The sequence below is a fragment of the Bufo bufo genome, chromosome 3 (genome assembly GCF_905171765.1).
Source record: "Bufo bufo chromosome 3, aBufBuf1.1, whole genome shotgun sequence".
Taxonomy (NCBI): domain Eukaryota; kingdom Metazoa; phylum Chordata; class Amphibia; order Anura; family Bufonidae; genus Bufo; species Bufo bufo.
The window spans coordinates 517,075,694-517,089,931 of record NC_053391.1 but is presented as its reverse complement, the minus strand read 5'-3'; positions in this window follow the sequence as shown (position 1 = coordinate 517,089,931).

The following is a 14,238-nucleotide window of genomic DNA, read 5'->3' as shown; positions in this document are numbered from 1 at the left end:
CCTTCCTCAAACAGGAACCTTCCTAATTTTTATAATATAAGATCATAATTACTATATGCTGTTTTAATATAATTTAAACAACCCCAAAAAATTTGAACTGTATGAAGATAGCATGCACGGAAATGGATGATTGAGGCCTGACGCTTAATATCTAGTCATCACTCATAGTTAACTTGTTGCACTACCCAGTGTTTTGTGGTAGTGATAACCTATGGCATATGCTGGTTTAATTAAATTGATCAAGTCCCAGAAAAATGTTATTTCAACCGAGAAGGGATACAATAAATGGAAATGGATGATTGAGGCTTGATGCTTAATATTACATTATCACTCACAGGTAAATTGTTGCACTACCCTGTGAATTGGTGTACTGATCACCTACAGTACAGACCAAAAGTTTGGACACACCTTCTCATTCAAAGAGTTTTCTTTATTTTCATGACTATGAAGGCATCAAAACTATGAATTAACACATGTGGAATTATATACATAAACAAGTGTGAAACAACTGAAAATATGTCATATTCTAGGTTCTTCAAAGTAGCCACCTTTTGCTTTGATTACTGCTTTGCACACTCTTGGCATTCTCTTGATGAGCTTCAAGAGGTTTGCCCGTTCGCGAACATTTGCGGAAATTCACGTTCGCGAACGGAAAATTTTATGTTCGCGACATCTCTAGACATCAACAGTACACCATATAGTTCCTACCAGAATCTTTGCGAACCCGCTGGTCCACAGGCAAAGCTTCCTGGAGTAACCACAGAGTTTTAGTGAACTCGCCGATCCACAGGCAAAGATCCTTGGAGAAACCACAGAGATTTTGTGGACCCGCCGATCCACAGGCAATGTCCTTGTAAACGCTGAGCAGAATATTTTAGCGTCTATACGTGTCCCACAGTAGCTCTTAGCCACAGCTCCACTGCACGCATCCTCCAAAACTTGTAAGATTTGGAAGCATGATAGAGCCGCGTGGCGGTGACACAGACGCACCAGTCCAAGTAAAGTAACGTAAAGCTTTATTTCAGCTCCAGGCGAGCTAGACAAAAAAAAAAACAGAAACAGCACCAAACAGCGTTCACCTGGCTTGGCTCCTGTAGTAACTGAGCACTCCTGCCTCCTGCTCCCATGGACTTTGGTAATACTCTGACCTGTTACCAGCCTGCAGACTGCCTGTGTCTGTCAGCTAGGCTCTTCTCCCAGCAAGCCCTACTGGTTTACTTAGGCTTTTAAACACCTCTAATGAGACACGCTTTTTCCTCAGCTGAACATGCTGAGTTTCCCACACTCTCTGTAGTGGAGTTTGAGTGGGAAAGGTGAGTCCCACCACCACCTCTTCACCACTCCAACAAAGCGGGCCCAGATTTTATCATTTACCAACAGTTCTGAAACTAGGCTCCTGAATAGGGTTGAGCGAACCCGAACTGTAAAGTTTGGGTTCATACCAAACTTTAGGATTTTTGGACCCCGGACCCGAACCAAAAGATTTCTGTAAAAGTTCGGGATCGGTGTTCGGTGATTTCTTAGCGCTTTTTGAAAGGCTGCAGAGCAGCCAATCAACAAGCGTTTCACTGTGTGACCTTAGAAGACATCACAGCCTTGCCTACTAATGGCATGGCTGTGATTGGCCAGTGCAGCATGTGACCCAGCCTCTATATAAGCTGGAGTCACGTAGCGCTGTATGTCACTCTGCTGTGCTTAGTGTAGAGAGAGGTTGCTGCTGTTGCTGCTGTGAGGGAGAGAATAGGACACAATCCGTTATTAGAACTCCAATTGAACTCAGCGATCTACATAGATTTAGTTATGTGGGTGCAGTGCACAGTCTTTTTACCCTGCCCTGAGCCCAGTGACAGAGAAAAATAACTTTTTCCGTCTGTTAGTTAGGTGGGCGGCAGCAGCCATTTTATGAAAGCTTAGTGCACCAGCACTGCATCTGTGCTTTTTTGACATTCAAATCCAAGCTTGAAATACTGCAATAATACAAAAACACCCTTTTTTGGCAATATTCAACATCTGGTGCCTTTGCAGGATTAGTCAGTGTGCAATTTAACCACTTCAGCCCCCAGTGCTAAAACACCCTGAAAGACCAGGCCACTTTTTACACTTCTGACCTACACTACTTTCACCGTTTATTGCTCGGTCATGCAACTTACCACCCAAATGAATTTTACCTCCTTTTCTTCTCACTAATAGAGCTTTCATTTGGTGGTATTTCATTGCTGCTGACATTTTTACTTTTTTTGTTATTAATCGAAATTTAACGATTTTTTTGCAAAAAAATGACATTTTTCACTTTCAGTTGTAAAATTTTGCAAAAAAAACGAGATCCATATAGAAATTTTGCTCTAAATTTATTGTTCTACATGTCTTTAATAAAAAAAAATGTTTGGGTAAAAAAAAAATGGTTTGGGTAAAAGTTATAGCGTTTACAAACTATGGTACAAAAATGTGAATTTCCGCTTTTTGAAGCAGCTCTGACTTTCTGAGCACCTGTCATGTTTCCTGAGGTTCTACAATGGCCAGACAGTACAAACACCCCACAAATGACCCCATTTCGGAAAGTACACACCCTAAGGTATTCGCTGATGGGCATAGTGAGTTCATAGAACTTTTTATTTTTTGTCACAAGTTAGCGGAAAATGATGATTTTTTTTTTATTTTTTTCTTACAAAGTCTCATATTCCACTAACTTGTGACAAAAAATAAAAACTTCTATGAACTCACTATGCCCATCACGAAATACCTTGGGGTCTCTTCTTTCCAAAATGGGGTCACTTGTGGGGTAGTTATACTGCCCTGGCATTTTAGGGGCCCAAATGTGTGGTAAGGAGTTTGAAATCAAATTCTGTAAAAAATGACCTGTGAAATCCGAAAGGTGCTCTTTGGAATATGGGCCCCTTTGCCCACCTAGGCTGCAAAAAAGTGTCACACATGTGGTATCTCCGTACTCAGGGGAAGGTGGGGAATGTGTTTTGGGGTGTCTTTTTACATATACCCATGCTGGGTGAGATAAATATCTTGGTCAAATGCGAACTTTGTATAAAAAAATGGGAAAAGTTGTCTTTTGCCAAGATATTTCTCTCACCCAGCATGGGTATATGTAAAATGACACCCCAAAACACATTCCCCACCTTCTCTTGAGTACGGCAATACCAGATGTGTGACACTTTTTTGCAGCCTAGGTGGGCAAAGGGGCCCATATTCCAAAGAGCACCTTTCGGATTTCACAGGTCATTTTTTACAGAATTTGATTTCAAACTCCTTACCACACATTTGGGCCCCTAGAATGCCAGGGCAGTATAACTACCCCACAAGTGACCCCATTTTGGAAAGAAGACACCCCAAGGTATTCCGTGAGGGGCATGGCAAGTTCCTAGAATTTTTTTTTTTTGTCACAAGTTAGTGGAAAATGATGATTTTCTTTATTTATTTATTTTTTTCATACAAAGTCTCATATTCCACTAACTTGTGACAAAAAATAAAAACTTCCATGAACTCACTATGCCCATCAGCGAATACCTTGGGGTCTCTTCTTTCCAAAATGGGGTCACTTGTGGGGTAGTTATACTGCCCTGGCATTCTAGGGGCCCAAATGTGTGGTAAGGAGTTTGAAATCAAATTCTGTAAAAAATGACCTGTGAAATCCGAAAGGTGCTCTTTGCAATATGGGCCCCTTTGCCCACCTAGGCTGCAAAAAAGTGTCACACATCTGGTATTGCCGTACTCAGGAGAAGGTGGGGAATGTGTTTTGGGGTGTCATTTTACATATACCCATGCTGGGTGAGATAAATATCTTGGTCAAATGCCAACTTTGTATAAAAAAATGGGAAAAGTTGTCTTTTGCCAAGATATTTCTCTCACCCAGCATGGGTATATGTAAAATGACACCCCAAAACACATTCCCCACTTTCTCCTGAGTACGGAGATACCAGATGTGTGACACTTTTTTGCAGCCTAGGTGGGCAAAGGGGCCCATATTCCAAAGAGCACCTTTCGGATTTCACAGGTCATTTTTTACAGAATTTGATTTCAAACTCCTTACCACACATTTGGGCCCCTAGAATGCCAGGGCAGTATAACTACCCCACAAGTGACCCCATTTTGGAAAGAAGAGACCCCAAGGTATTCGCTGATGGGCATAGTGAGTTCATGGAAGTTTTTATTTTTTGTCACAAGTTAGTGGAATATGAGACTTTGTATGAAAAAAAAAAAAAAAAAGAAAATCATCATTTTCCACTAACTTGTGACAAAAAGTAAAAAATTCTAGGAACTCGCCATGCCCCTCACGGAATACCTTGGGGTGTCTTCTTTCCAAAATGGGGTCACTTGTGGGGTAGTTATACTGCCCTGGCATTTTCCAGGGGCCCTAATGTGTGGTAAGTAGGTAAATGACCTGTGAAATCCTAAAGGTGCTCTTTGGAATATGGGCCCCTTTGCCCACCTAGGCTGCAAAAAAGTGTCACACATGTGGTATCGCCGTATTCAGGAGAAGTTGGGGAATGTGTTTTGGGGTGTCATTTTACATATACCCTTGCTGGGTGAGAGAAATATCTTGGCAAAAGACAACTTTTCCCATTTTTTTATACAAAGTTGGCATTTGACCAAGATATTTCTCTCACCCAGCATGGGTATATGTAAAATGACACCCCAAAACACATTCCCCAACTTCTCCTGAGTACGGCGATACCAGATGTGTGACACTTTTTTGCAGCCTAGATGCGCAAAGGTGCCCAAATTCCTTTTAGGAGGGCATTTTTAGACATTTGGATACCAGACTTCTTCTCACGCTTTGGGGCCCCTAGAATGCCAGGGCAGTATAAATACCCCACATGTGACCCCATTTTGGAAAGAAGACACCTAAAGGTATTCAATGAGGGGCATGGCGAGTTCATAGAAATTTTTTTTTTTGGCACAAGTTAGCGGAAATTGATATTTTTAATTTTTTTCTCACAAAGTCTCCCGTTCCGCTAACTTGGGACAAAAATTTCAATCTTTCATGGACTCAATATGGCCCTCACGGAATACCTGGGGGTGTCTTCTTTCCGAAATGGGGTCACATGTGGGGTATTTATACTGCCCTGGCATTCTAGGGGCCCTAAAGCGTGAGAAGAAGTCTGGAATATAAATATCTAAAAAATTTTACGCATTTGGTTTCCGTGAGGGGTATGGTGAGTTCATGTGAGATTTTATTTTTTGACACAAGTTAGTGGAATATGAGACTTTGTAAGAAAAAAAAAATAATTCCGCTAACTTGCGCCAAAAAATGTCTGAATGGAGCCTTACAGAGGGGTGATCAATGACAGGGGGGTGATCAATGACAGGGGGAGTGATCAATGACAGGGGGGGTGATCAATGACAGGGGGGGTGATCAATGACAGGGGGTTGATCAATGACAGGGGGGTGATCAATGACAGGGGGGTGATCAGGGAGTCTATATGGGGTGATAACCACAGTCATTGATCATGCCCCTGTAAGGCTTCATTCAGACGTCCGGATGCGTTTTGCGGATCGGATCCATCTATCAGTGCATCCGTAAAAATCATGCGGACATCTGAATGGAGCTTTACAGGGGGTTGATCAATGACAGGGGTGTAATCAATGACAGGTGGGTGATCAGGGAGTCTATATGGGGTGATCACCACAGTCATTGATCATGCCCCTGTAAGACTTCATTCAGACGTCCGGATGCGTTTTGCGGATCCGATCCATCTATCAGTGCATCCGTAAAAATCATGCGGACATCTGAATGGAGCTTTACAGGGGGGTGATCAGGGAGTCTATATGGGGTGATCACCACAGTCATTGATCATGCCCCTGTAAGACTTCATTCAGACGTCCGGATGCGTTTTGCGGATCAGATCCATCTATCAGTGCATCCGTAAAAATCATGCGGACATCTGAATGGAGCTTTACAGGGGGGTGATCAGGGAGTCTATATGGGGTGATCACCACAGTCATTGATCACGCCCCTGTAAGACTTCATTCAGACGTCCGGATGCGTTTTGCGGATCCGATCCATCTATCAGTGGATCCGTAAAAATCATGCGGACGTCTGAATGGAGCTTTACAGGGGGTTGATCAATGACAGGGGTGTAATCAATGACAGGGGGGTGATCAGGGAGTCTATATGGGGTGATAACCACAGTCATTGATCACGCCCCTGTAAGGCTTCATTCAGACGTCCGGATGCGTTTTGCGGATCCGATCCATCTATCAGTGGATCCGTAAAAATCATGCGGACATCTGAATGGAGCTTTACAGGGGGGTGATCAATGACAGGGGGGTAATCAATGACAGGGGGGTGATCAGGGAGTCTATATGGGGTGATCAGGGGCGATCAGGGGCTAATAAGGGGTTAATAAATGATGGGGGGGGGTGTAGTGTAGTGTAGTGGTGCTTGGTGGGACTTTACTGAGCTGCCTGTGTCCTCTGGTGGTCGATCCAAACAAAGGGGACCACCAGAGGACCAGGTAGCAGGTATATTAGACGCTGTTATCAAAACAGCGTCTAATATACCTGTTAGGGGTTAAAAAAAACACATCTCCAGCCTGCCAGCGAACGATCGCCGCTGGCAGGCTGGAGATCAACTCTCTTACCTTCCGTTCCTGTGAGCGCGCGCGCCTGTGTGCGCGCGTTCACAGGAAATCTCGGCCATCGCGAGATGACGCATATATGCGTGACTCTGCGCAGGGCTGCCACCTCCGTAACGCGATCCTGCGTTAGGCGGTCCGGAGGTGGTTAAGCTAGAAATACAGCTATAATTTTCTGGGTTTTTAAAAACACCCTTTTTGGGCAAAATACACTATTTTACAGCCCTTGCAGCATCTGCACGTGTGAAATTAAAGCGTTATCTACTGCGGTCATATTCTGTTCATAACACCCATTTTGGACAAAAAACTACATTTTTGCAGCCTTTGCTGCATATGTCATTGTGAGATACACCCTTTAGAAACTGTGGTTCTTTTCTGCTATTAATAAAACACCCATTTTGGCAAAAAATCTTTAATTGCGGCCTAGTATGGATCTGTACGTGTGAGATACACCCTTTACATACTGTGGTTTTATTCTGCTATTAATAAAACACCAATTTTGGGCAAAAATCTTTAATTGCGGCCTAGTTTGCATCTGTACGTGTGAGATATACCCTTTGCATACTGTGGTTATATTCTGCTATTAATAAAACAACCAATTTTGGGCAAAAAACTTAAATTGCGTCCTAGTCTGGATCTGTACGTGTGAGATACACACTTTAGATACTGTGGTTATATTTTGCTATTAATAAAACACCCTTTTTGAGGAATAAACTTAAATTGCGGCCTAGTCTGGATCTGTACGTGTGGGATACACACTTTAGATACTGTGGTTCTATTCTGTTATTTTAAAAACAAAATTTTTGGACAAAAAACTTAAATTGCGGCCTAGTCTGGATCTGTACATGTGAGATACACACTTTAGATTATGTGGTTCTATTCTGTTATTTCAAAAACAAAATTTTGGGCAAAAAACCTAAATTGCGTCCTAGTCTGGATCTGTACGTGTGAGATACACACTTTAGATACTGTGGTTCCATTCTATTATTTGAAAAACTGCAATTTTGGTCAAAAAACTTAAATTGCGGCCTAGTCTGGATCTGTACGTGTGAAATACACACTTTAGATACTGTGGTTCTATTATGTTATTTCAAAAACAGCCATTATCGGCAAAAAACTTAAATTGTGCCTAGTCTGGATCTGTACGTGTGAAATACACACTTTACATTCTGTCGTTCTATTCTGTTATTTAAAAAACAACTATTTTGGGGAAAAAAATTAAATAGCGGCCTAGTCTGGATCTGTACGTATGAGATACACACTTTAGATACTGTGGATCTATTCTGTTATTTCAAAAACAAAAATTTTGGGCAAAAAACTTAAATTGCGTCCTAGTCTGGATCTGTACGTGTGAGATACACACTTTAGATGCTGTGGTTCCATTCTATTATTTGAAAAACTGCAATTTTGGTCAAAAAACTTAAATTGCGGCCTAGTCTGGATCTGTACGTGTGAAATACACACTTTAGATACTGTGGTTCTATTATGTTATTTCAAAAACAGCCATTATCGGCAAAAAACTTAAATTGTGCCTAGTCTGGATCTGTACGTGTGAAATACACACTTTACATTCTGTCGTTCTATTCTGTTATTTAAAAAACAACTATTTTGGGGAAAAAAATTAAATAGCGGCCTAGTCTGGATCTCTAAGTGTGAGATACACACTTTAGATACTGTGGTTCTATTCTGTTATTTAAAATACAGCTATTTTGGGCAAAAAAACTAAATTGCGGCCTAGTCTGCATCTGTACGTGTGAGATACAACCGTTACATACTGTTCTATTTTGCTATTAATTAAACACCCATTTAGGGCAAGATCCTAAATTTGAGAAATATGAGGAGAACGTCAAGAAAGGGACTTGGCCAAGGTCGTGGTGCTGCTGGTAGAGTTCCTGTTGCAGGGAGAGGACGTGGTCGATCTGTGCCAGCTACACGCACAAGTGAAACACCTTCCTCAGGTGCGAGTAGGCGACAGAACCTGCAGTGGTATTTGGTCGGGCCTAATGCGGATCTACGAATTGTAAGGCCAGAACAAGTACAGGCGATAGTAGATTGGGTTGCTGACAGTGTGTCCAGTTCCTTCACATTGTCTCCCACCAAGTCTCCTGCTAAAAGATCAGAGTTGGCACCTGCAGCCGATGTCGATCAGTCTTTCACCTCACCCCCTTGCAAATCAGCCAAGCAGTCTGAGCCCCAAGTCATGCAGCAGTCTCTTCTGCTTTTTGATGATTTTGTTAGCAGGGTTTCCCAGGGCCATCCACCTTTCCCTGCCCCAGAAGTAGAAGAGATTAAGTGCACCGATGCCCAACCACTTATGTTTCAAGATGAGCACATGGGAGGACCATTGCAGTACGTCTCGGATGATGACGAAACACAGGTGCCAACTGCTGGGGCTTTTGAAAGTGTGCAGACTGACAAGGAGGGCAAGGGTGAAGAATGCGTGGAAGATGATGGGGAAGACGATGAGGTCCTCGACCCCACATGGAATCAAGGTCATGCGAGTGACCTGTGTAGTTCGGAGGAAGAGGCGGTGGTCACACAGACCCACCAGCACAGCAGAAGAGGGAGCAGGGTGCAAAAGCGGAGCGGCTGTCCCCTAGACAGTACATCTGCTACTGCCAACCGTAGCAAGGGACCGAGCACGCCAAAGCCAGCTCCAAGGAGTTCCCTGGTGTAGCAGTTCTTCAGACAATGTGCTGACGACAAGACACGAGTGGTTTGCACGCTGTGCAATCAGAGCCTGAAGTGAGGCATAAACTTTCTCAACCTGAGCACAAACTGCATGACCAGGCATTTAAGTGCAAAGCACGAGCTGCAGTGGTGTAGACACCTCAAAAACCAAGAAAGGTCTCTGGCTCCTCCTGCTTCCTCTTCTGCTGCAGTCTCGGCCTCTTCATCCACCTCTGGAGTGACAGTGCCACCTGCCACCCCGCAAACAGAGGATCTGCCAGCAACACCACCACCTGGGTCACCAAGCATCTCCACAATTTCCCACGGAAGCATTCAGCTCTCCATCTCCCAAATACTGGAGCAGAAGAGGAAGTACCCCCCTACCCACCCGCGATCCCTAGCCCTGAACAACCACGTGGGATACAAAATCAGGTGTGCACTGCACAACGCCATCTGTGGCAAGGTGCACCTCACTACGGATACGTGGACCAGTATGCACGGTCAGGGCCATTATATCTCCATAACAGCACACTGGATAAATGCAGTGGCGGCTGGGTATGAGGCGGATAGCAGTTTGGCGCATGTCCTTCCACCACCGAGGATTGCAGGGCGCTCCACTTTACCTCCTGTTGCTTCCTCTTCCTATTTCGATTCCTCATCCTCTACCGGCTTTTCATCCAGTTAGCGTAACACCTTCACCACCAACTTCAGCACAGCCAGGGGTAAACGACAGCAGGCAGTTTTAAAACTTATCTGTTTGGGGGACAAACCCCACACTGTGCAGAAGATGTGGACGGGTCTTGAACAACAGATCGATGAGTGGTTAGTGCCAGTGAGCGTCAAGCTCGGCCTGGTAGTGTGTGATAATGGGCAAAATCTCGTAGCAGCTCTGGGACTAGCCGGTTTGACGCACATCCCTTGCCTGGCGCATGTGCTGAATTTTGTGGTGCAGAGATTCCTTAAAAATTACTCTGATATATCAGAGCTGCTGCATAAAGTGCGGGCCGTCTGTGCGCTCTTTCGACGTTCTCACCCTGCTTCTGCTTGCCTGTCAGCGCTGCAGCGTAACTTCGGCCTTCCCGCTCACCACTTCATATGCGACATGCCCACAAGGTGGAACTCCACCTTGCACATGATGGCCAGACTGTGCGATCAGCAGCAGGCGATAGTGGAGTTTCAGCTGCAGCATGCCCGAGTGAGTCGCTCGGCGGAACAGCACCACTTCACCACCAATGACTGGGCCTCCACCAGTACTCCACCAACATGGCCAGTGCCGATAACGCTGTTCTCAGCGTTACTATCCCACTTCTATGCCTCCTTAAAAAAAAGCTGCTTGCGATGATGGAAGAGGATGTGGCACATGAGGAGTGTTTCCGGCCAGTCATTCACAAGTGGCTCCGAGGGTGGGTTCCTGCACGCACAAACGCCATGTACAGTCGTGGCCAAAAGTTTTGAGAATGACAAAAATATTAGTTTTCACAAAGTTTGCTGCTAAACTGCTTTTAGATCTTTGTTTCAGTTGTTTCTGTGATGTAATGAAATATAATTACACACACTTCATACATTTCAAAGGCTTTTATCGACAATTACATGACATTTATGCAAAGAGTCAGTATTTGCAGTGTTGGCCCTTCTTTTTCAGGACCTCTGCAATTCGACTGGGCATGCTCTCAATCAACTTCTGGGCCAATTCCTTACTGATAGCAACCCATTCTTTCATAATCACTTCTTGGAGTTTGTCAGAATTAGTCGGTTTTTGTTTGTCCACCCGCCTCTTGAGGATTGACCACAAGTTCTCAATGGGATTGAGATCTGGGCAGTTTCCAGGCCATGGACCCAAAATGTCAACGTTTTGGTCCCCGAGCCACTTAGTTATCACTTTTGCCTTATGGCGCGGTGCTCCATCGTGCTGGAAAATGCATTGTTCTTCACAAAAATGTTGTTGGATTGTTGGAAGAAGATGCTGTTGGAGGGTGTTTTGGTACCATTCTTTATTCATGGCTGTGTTTTTGGGCAAAATTGTGAGTGAGCCCACTCCCTTGGATGAGAAGCAACCCCACACATGAATTGTCTCAGGATGCTTTACTGTTGGCATGACACAGGACTGATGGTAGCGCTCACCTTTTCTTCTCCGGACAAGCATTTTTCCAGATGCCCCAAACAATCGGAAAGAGGCTTCATCAGAGAATATGACTTTGCCCCAGTCCTCAGCAGTCCATTCACCATACTTTCTGCAGAAGATCAATCTGTCCCTGATGTTTTTTTTGGAGAGAAGTGGCTTCTTTGCTGCCCTTCTTGACACCAGGCCATCTTCCAAAAGTCTTCGCCTCACTGTGCGTGCAGATGCGCTCACACCTGCCTGCTGCCATTCCTGAGAAAGCTCTGCACTGGTGGCACTCCGATCCCGCAGCTGAATCCTCTTTAGGAGACGATCCTGGCGCTTGCTGGACTTTCTTGGACGCCCTGAAGCCTTCTTAACAAGAATTGAACCTCTTTCCTTGAAGTTCTTGATGATCCTATAAATTGCTGATTGAGGTGCAATCTTAGTAGCCACAATATCCTTGCCTGTGAAGCCATTTTTATGCAACTCAATGATGGCTGCATGCATTTCTTTGCAGGTCACCATGGTTAACAATGGAAGAACAATGATTTCTAGCATCTCCCTCCTTTTAACATGTCAAGCCTGCTATTTTAACCCAATCAGCCTGACATAATGATCTCCAGCCTTGTGCTCGTCAACATTCTCACCCGAGTTAATAAGACGATTACTGAAATGATCTCAGCAGGTCCTTTAATGACAGCAATGAAATGCAGTGGAAATGTTTTTTTTTGGATTAAGTAAATTTTCATGGCAAAGAAGGACTATGCAATTCATCTGATCACTCTTCATAAAATTCTGGAGTATATTCAAATTGCTATTATAAAAACTTAAGCAGCAACTTTTCAAATTTCCAATATTTATGTAATTCTCAAAACTTTTGGCCACGACTGTACACAATTGTCCAGCCAGGGCACAGTTCTGGAGGATGAGGAGGTGGAGGATGAGGAGATGGAGGAGGTGGAACCATGTTCACAGCAGGGTGGCACCCAGACCAGCTTATGGCCATCACTGGTGTGTGGCTGGGGGGATACAGAGATCACAGACGATACACCTCCCACAGAGGACAGCTTTTCATTGCCTCTGGGCTGCCTGGCACACATGAGCGATTACACGCTGCAGTGTCTCTGCAACGACCGCCAAGTTGCCGACATTCTAACTTGTGCTGATTACTGGGTGGCTACGCTGCTAGATCCCCATTACAAGGACAACGTACCGTCCTTATTTCCGTCACTGGAGCATGATCATAAGATGCGCGAGTACAAGCACACGCTGGTAGATGCTGCCACCTTATAGCGGGACACAGTGGAAGCACAAGGCGAAGGAAGAGGAAGAGGTCACCAACGCAGCTGGAGAACCACCAGCACCTCAGAAGGCAGGGTTAGCATGGCCAAAATGTGGAAAAGCTTTGTCAGCACACCACAACAACCAGCACCACCAGCTGATATGGAACGTCGTAGCAGGAGGCAGCATTTCATTAACATGGTGGAGCAGTATGTGTGCACACGCCTGCACGTACTGAATGACGGGTCTGCCCCCTTCTTCTTTTGGGTCTCCAAATTGGGCACATGGCCTTAGCTTGCCCTTTACGCCTTGGAGGTGCTGGCCTGCCCTGCATCCAGTGTATTATCTGAAAGTGTGTTTAGCACAGCAGGGGGCGTTATCACAGACAAGCGCAGCAGCCCGTCCACAGCCAATGTGGACAAGCTCACGTTCATTAAATTGAACCAGGCATGGATCCCACAGGACTTGTGCGTACTTTGTGCAGAATAGACATGTATACCGGCCTTAACCAGCCATTGTTATACCACAGCTCATTCTTGTATTTTGGATATTTCCCACTCTTTTGGAGTGTACCCTAATTAAAAAAAATTAAAACCAAAAACCAGTGTTGGCTACCTCGTCCTCCTCCACCGCTGCAACACCGCTATGTCCACCGCCTCCTCAAACTCCTACTCCATATGGACCTCCACCTCATAAATCAAGTTTTTTTTTATTTATTTGTAAGTATTTTATTTTATGTCATTTCACTACTTTGTCTGTTACATTTTCGGGTGAGATTCACTATTTTTGGTTGTGATTTGCCACTGCTATACCTAGTAGACAGGTAAAAAATAAATCACTAATTTGTCTATTACATTTTAGGGTTAAATTCTGATTTTTTTGGGTGTGATATACCACTGATATACCACTGCTATACCTAGTAGACAGGTAAAAAAAATCACTAATTTGTCTGTTACATTTTCGGGTGAAATTCACAGATTTTTGGGTGTGAGATACCACTGCTATACATAGTAGACAGGTAAAAAAAATATTCACTAATTTGTCTGTTACATTTTTGGATGAAATTCGCCAATTTTTGGGTGTGAGATACCACTGCTATACATAGTAGACAGGTAAAAAAAAAATCACTAATTTATCTGTTAAATTTTAGGGTGAAATTCGCCAAATTTTGGGTGTGATATACCACTGCTATACCTAGTAGACAGATTAAAAAAAAATCACAAATTTGTCTGTTACATTTTTGGGTGAAATTCAACAATTTTTGGCTGAGAGATACCACTGCTATACATAGTAGATAGGTAAAAAAAAAAAAAATCACAAATTTATCTGTTAAATTTTAGGGTGAAATTCACCAAATTTTGGGTGTGATATATCACTGCTATACCAAGTAGACAGGTTAAAAAAATTCACAAATTTGTCTGTTACATTTCCAGGTCAAATTTACCAATTTGTGGGTGTGATGTTCCACTGCTATACCTAGTAGACAGTTAAAAAAAAATCACTAATTTGTCTGTTACATTTTTAAGTGAAATTTACCGATTTTTGGCTGTGATATACCACTGCTATACGTAGTAGACAGGTAAAAAAATTCACTAATTT